Below are 6,733 nucleotides of genomic sequence, written 5' to 3'. Positions count from 1 at the left end.
AAAAAAAAAAAAAAACAAAAAAACACAAACAGTCAAGGAAGGTAGGAAACTGAAACAGGAAAACAAGTTTATAATGTTTTGGTGGGAGACAATAAGAAATCAGTTTTCTAATTCAGAAACATATGTCCATGCAACAGGAATGATGAGGTTCAACCCCCTCCATAAGTCACATGACAAGGACCAAACATACAGTGTACAACATACTGAAGTCCTATCCAAACCCTTTTCCATTCCAAACCAGTGTCAACAGAACAGATGGGAGGCTCAACAGCTTCTTAGAAACACACCACTTTCATCTGCCTTCTCCCTGAAATGCTGAGGATCTCAGTTCATCTGAGACAATGTGGTTCTGGAAGCCCAAGAGATACCAAAGCCATCAAACTGCAACAGCAGTTAGGAACAAAACACCTCCTTGCTGCCCCTCTGGCTCATCCACAACTATATATTGAAGTGTCGGAACTGGTTGACTTGTGAGAAAATGAGAACCTGGAGGTTTTGGGTTGCTTCCATAATCCTTGCAGCTGGAACATGCTCATCACTATTGTCTCTTTGTCACTCCTTCTGTTACTTCAGAATCAATCTATTTTCATTTATGTTCTCTTCAGAAATGAGGAATGAGGAAAAAAACAGCAGTAAGCATATCTAAGACAAACTCTTTCTCAGCTGCCAACACCATGAAAAAGGATTTAACTGAGCAAACCTCAACATCTTTCTGGATTCACAGCACAGATGCAGAGTTAATGTAAGCTGTTTCAAAACCTGACACTGTTTAGATAAATGTGCACCAGGTATATTATATATGTACTGCATTCCTAATATGAGCTACTTTCCTTACATATTAACTATAAAGCAAGTCTGAGTGCAGTTCATAAAGCCTGAAATTTGGATAATGCACCTATTTGTGAACAGAAATATTTTAAAAGTATATACCAGAGACAGAAAAAAATATATCTCCTGTTAAAATACCTCTCAGAGCCCCGCACATATTCCAAAACATATCTGGACAGTTTCAGAGATTTTCTTGCAGAGCATCAGTTCAAATCCAGTTCAGACTGGTAGTAACTTGAAGTTGTTATCTTCTTATGGCTATCTGATAGCATTATTCCCTATAGACAAGTGTGCCCATTAAAAATATGCAACAGCTGGCATAAATCAGCTTCTTGCTGGCATTCACAACAGTGAGGCAGGGGAAGGCATGTGGCTGGAATCTAAATGATGCCTCCCTTGAGGTGGTCGGGCCAGCACAAGTGGAGGCACTTTAATTGAAAAGGGAAACTTGAACTTCGTACTTAACGTGTGAATAAATGGAAAGCTTCGGCCAGCAGGACTGTCAGATCAGTAGTTTTCACAAACACTCAAATCAAATACCACATCTGAGTGGAAGAAATTAAGATGTAAATATCCAGCAACCAGAACCAAGCCCAGTGAAATCAGTAAACAGATTTGCACTGCTTCAGTTCTATGCCTCAAAATGTATCAATATTCCAGAACTCAGTGCCTGTGAAGCTGGTTTATTGTGCTCTAAAAAAAAAAAAAAAGATTGTACAGGAGACTTCAAATCTTTATCTTGTGTTCAGCAATCAAAATAATGGAAAAAAAAATTCTCCAGTGCTTAAGAAATGGCTCCTCCAGTTAAAAATCAGGCATTTATGTAGAGGGGTGTTAATTAGACGCTGCTGTTGCTATCAACAGAAATTTATGTCTGATAAATGTTGAGCTCTTCTCTGAGAATTATAAGCATCCCACTCCTGTATTAGCCATGCCTACTTACTGATGAATCATGTCAGTGAGGTAATTTATAGGGCTCTCAGAGGAAGCCCTGGACAAGTCATCAAAAACAAACGTTGGTCATTCCACAAGTTTATCCTAAAATATTTTTAGATTTAATAGTCAAGACATATTTATACCAACACAATCCAAACAAGAGTTAAATCTCTTAAGCTTGTAAGCAAATAAGTTTGCTGCTTTTGGGGCTGTCTGTCCTTTTCAGAAGTTCTGAGCCCAGCAGGTCAGCCTCCAGCAGCAGACTGGTGTGTGATCCAGGGCACATCCTGGCTTGGGAGCTGCTGATCACAGACAGCTGGTCTAGGCTAATGCATGTAGTCTATACTCCTGACTGTCAATATGCGAAGCACCAGCTGTAAGGAAACATAAATTGTACAGTTGATTTGGTTTTGCATATCAAATGTGTGCAGCATATTATTCACAGATTCTGTTAATTAATTCTGATGAAATCATAATGAAAAGAACATTAACACTAATAGATTCGGATGAGACGAAATTTCAGACCTTCCTGACATTCTCATTTGTGGCACATACCATATTAAAAACAACCAACCAGCTTTCTCTTTGCAATACAAGCATTAGTTTCCCCAAAGGTAAAACAGAAGGTCAGCTTAAAAGTCTCATTTTTTACAATGAACAGCAATGTTTTAAACAACTAGAACAGGATGCTAGCATTAGAGCTATTGTTTTCATAAAGCTGTTCAGCTGGTAACTATTAACAGTCACCACGGGCACATGATTCCTTTCCCAGTCAGCTTTCCAATTTAGGTTTCCATAGGCTACACTTTGACTGAGGAGCTAGAAGAGTTCATGCATGTGTGCTATGAAGTTTCATTAACCAGTTTCCGTACTTATAGCATTCCTTGCAGGATACATTCTGTGGCTGCTCTGTGCACAGACAGCCCTATTTGCACTTTTTGCCTAATGAGTGTTCACCACAGAGAGGTCACAGGGTTATGCAACGTTATGCCTTCTCCCAAAGGAAGAGAGATACCCTCTGACAGTGAACAGCTGGATTTTCATGGACATCCCCCTGCCAGCACCAGTGGGGACTATCCAGAATGCACACTAACACTGCTCTTGGGTTGGTCCCCACGGTGGTCACTGACAGCCACATGAGACCCCGAGATCTCCCTGCCACTACTTCTCACAGGGTGCTGATGCAGGAAGTCACAATTACACAAACAGAAGTCATCATTCACACACCAGAACCTAGCCCATAAGACTTTTTTTTCCCTAAATTGGAAATTAGGCAATAATTTCTGACCCATACTGCAATAGAATTTGTTTAATCCAACCTTTTCAGAGTAGCTGATACTTTGGAAGTTAATCTCATCTTTCTCTTCAAGAATACATATTTCTAATTAAAATGCAACTGGCAAAGCCAAAACATACATCAAGATCTTCATATACACACTTCTGATGCTATGACACCTCCAGCTCACCAGGTAACCTGATGATCATCCCATCAGAACAAGTTTTCAGCAGAAAACATAAGAGATGCAGTTTCATTAGGCAGAGGTAACGCACTGCTTCTTCCATGAAATTCTTCAGTCTTACAGGAAAAGGAAAAGTAATGAAGAAACCTTGGAGTAAAATACCCATATTTGTCTACCCCAGAAGTCAGCCCCCATGGTCACTTTAAATGGCTATGGCAAGGTCTCCACTCTGCACTTTCCTAAAGTGTGTATAAACAGGAGCCTTTTATCATGGTTTATCTTTCATTTTCTTGTACATTTGCACTCATGGCTTGTGAAGGCCTAAAAATGAGTACGAATAAATCCCAAGTTATATCCATCTGTCACTGGCACTAAAGGCTGCTGCATTTTAAATCACTTCAGCATACTGCTTTCACAGTGACTCAGCCCTGACAGGGGCGTCCACCCTGAGGGTGAGAAAATGATTCAGTATTCATTAGTCTACCTTAATGCAGTCTCTCCTCAGCAGGAGAATAGCCAATCATATGCCTTATCTGTGGCTGTTTCTGTGATTTATCCACCGAGAACTGACCTACAATCAAGAACTTTACTTAAAACCTTTGACAGGCAGCTAGCTGCCTGTCCAGGGATAAAGCCAGACTAACTACACCCATGCTAATTTCAGACTTCACCTTCCATTCATTCTGAGAGCTCAGAAGTACATGAAGGAAATAATTCCAACATACTGCTTAGATGCATCTTTTTCTTAAATCCCAGCTTCTATTTTATGAAGCTTGTTTTTTTTTTTCCCCCCAAAACAACAAAAAGAGTTTGAAAGAATGGCACTGCTGTTAGCACACCATGTTAGAGAGGTGTACCCCATGTAGGATTTCAGATTGACATAGTAATGTAAAATTAAAACCTTAAAACCTTGAGCCTGCTCGGCCAAAGCTGAACATTTTTCATTTGTGAATGCTGAAAAACAGACTCTACTTAAGCAAAGAACAGAGAAAAATGGGTGTGATTCCTGCAGTCTTTTCAAATCAACCTGAAATTGAAACATTTCAAGCTCCCTGCACCAAGAGATAGCTTTCCAAAGGCGACTGATTTGATAACAAGACACGAAGAGGGGGAATAGATTGACAGACCTGTCAGTCTGCCTGTATAAAGAAGTCCTCTTTCTCTTATGTGTGACAATATTTCCTTGTCAAACTTTTCTTGGGTTTGCAGGGGGGGAAGGGAGAGGAGAGATGGTAACGTGCAGATTTTTGTTTTTCTTTGCTTTGAAAACACTCCAAATATGATTTTTCTCTTCCAGCATAAAATATGATGTAATTTCTGGAAGAATATTGACAACAAACATTCTGAACATCAGCAGATTTTCCCCCACTATCTTCACAGAGCTGTTAACTCAGTCAATATGCCATACAGTTTCAGGTTGGAAACAGCAGATTTGAACACCTAAGCCAAGATCAACAGGGCAATGGGAAGGATGAACCCAGAAGTATAATTTTTTAACTGTTGTTTGACCTTTTGTAAGTTCACATTCAGAGAGAGGCAGAAACTTTACATTTTTTCTTGTCTATGAGTGAAGTTATCAAACTCCTAAAGAAGGCAGATAGATTCAGATGCTCTCAAAGACCTAGTCAAATTATAGATAGCAGTTTCCTATGTAATCCTATGATTGAAGAATGAATGAATCTGACAGTCAGTATCTCTGAAGGCAAGGACTCAAAGTGCTGTTTTTCCTTCTGTCAAATCTGTGTCATTTCTTTGCAGAAAAATATGAACTCAGTTTTTTGAGATACTTCTAATAAAAAAAATAGAAAAGGAGAGAGGAAGCAGCCTATTTATACAAATATAAACATGTTGATTTAACTCTCTCCCTACTGTCAGCTCCAAGTACCATCAACTAAAGTTAGCATTAGACATCAGATAAATCCCCCATAAACTGCATATATAAAAGCCACGTAAGCTCTGAGATATTCTTCAATAAGTCTTTCTTAAATTCACCATTTTTTTCCCCCCTAACTCAAAAGCAATATTTTGGTTTGGGATTTGGCATTTCTGGGTTCCTAAGAGGAACCCATGAAATAAAAGGCATAACACAGAAGGTTAATGGTGGAATCCACCCTATATATGTTTACACCACCCAATTGTCTGTTATTCAAGTTATCTTTTCTAACTGTCACCTAAATAATCACAAATTTTTTAAAATACATTAAGTTATTTAGGCTATTTCATCTTAACTAATAAAGCTTCCAATTTAAATATGTATTTTAAAATTCCCTCATAGAATGACATTTTCTGTATTGCAGACCTTCATATCCATTACATGATCCAGCACTCATCTCAAAAGCTCTAAACATCCTGAAGCCTTCATTCTGAAAAGAAGTTTTAATCGTCTTGTTTACTAAGAGCTGATTCCTCTGTAAAAGCAATAGATGATAGGTATGAACCCTAATGCTACCAATTTTAAGATTGCCAGACAAAGTCAGTGTTAATGATTTGTATGTCTCATACTGTAAGAGACTATTCTTTTATATGATTGACTCAAAGTTTGCTGAGGAGCAAGTCCAGGCAAGTCCTGGGCTAAGGTAGAGAAATCTTCTGTCTGGAGGACACTGATGGACAGGTCCTGGCTAAGGATTGTGAAATCCTTTAAGAAGCACAGATGGACAAGGCCAGGGGCAACGAGAGAGAGATAAGCTGCTGATAATGGCCAGGAAACGGTCTTTTTGTGTGGACTTAGCTCGAGGAAGATGTCCATCTCAGGAGGTATGCACATGACTCTTGTTCAAGCACCCAGGGATGTCACGTAGGCAGGAGAAAATGGAGGATAAAAGAGGGTCCAACAACCATGGCGGACTAGAGGCTGATCTCTCACCACGACAGACCAGTGAAGGGTTTCTGCCATCAGATCCCTCACCACGACAGACTCGAGGTTTCTGTCTTCAGATCCTTCTCTACAGACCGTATGCTGATGGGCTTCCCTGGGCCTGCTACCTGACACCTGCTGCTTCCTCCCAGACTTACTCTGCAGTTTCTTCCTGGACCCACCCGGTACCTGCACCCTCTCGTTGCCCAAGACCGGCCTCGCTGCTCCTGCCCTTCGGCCTCAGACTGTTGGAACGTCGTGCAACGGGACTGCTGCTGGATCCTGGTGGTGACTATCCCCGCTTTACGCAATTCTTGCTTCTTTCTATCTTTTCTATCACTCGCCTTCCCTTCCCCATCACCCCAATCCGTAATAGTGTCCGTCCTCCCCTTTCTTCATCTCCCTTATTAACATTTGTAATAAACTGGTCGGACCAACATTTGAACCGTTGTTTCTTAATCTCACGCCGGGCATACATATTTCAAAGAACCTCCTCTCCCTCCTATAAATTGGAGCAAGACACATACCAACTAGTATTTTTGGTCCTACTGCTTTTCATATAAGCAGATGGGAAAGGGATGGATGCTGTGAAGCTGCATGGGCACATATGAAGTGGTGCACAACAATGTGTTTAGCTATCCTTCAGATTCAA

At 40.3% G+C, this 6,733-nt stretch overlaps 1 long non-coding RNA gene across 2 annotated transcripts in view; it reads left to right on the top strand.

The window, feature by feature from the left end:
* LOC101749434 overlaps window positions 1-6,516 on the top strand; it is a 71,374-nt gene extending 64,858 nt beyond the window's left edge. For both annotated transcript variants that reach the window (XR_001465560.4, XR_005848205.2), the window contains one exon: window positions 5,522-6,516. This is a non-coding gene — a long non-coding RNA (uncharacterized LOC101749434). The remainder of the gene's footprint in view (window positions 1-5,521) is intronic.
* Window positions 6,517-6,733: the final 217 nt, after the last annotated feature.

This window comes from Gallus gallus, chromosome 1, assembly GCF_016699485.2.
Source record: "Gallus gallus isolate bGalGal1 chromosome 1, bGalGal1.mat.broiler.GRCg7b, whole genome shotgun sequence".
Lineage (NCBI taxonomy): Eukaryota > Metazoa > Chordata > Aves > Galliformes > Phasianidae > Gallus > Gallus gallus.
Note: the sequence above shows the minus strand (reverse complement) of the source record. Positions and strands in the feature narration are given on the sequence as shown.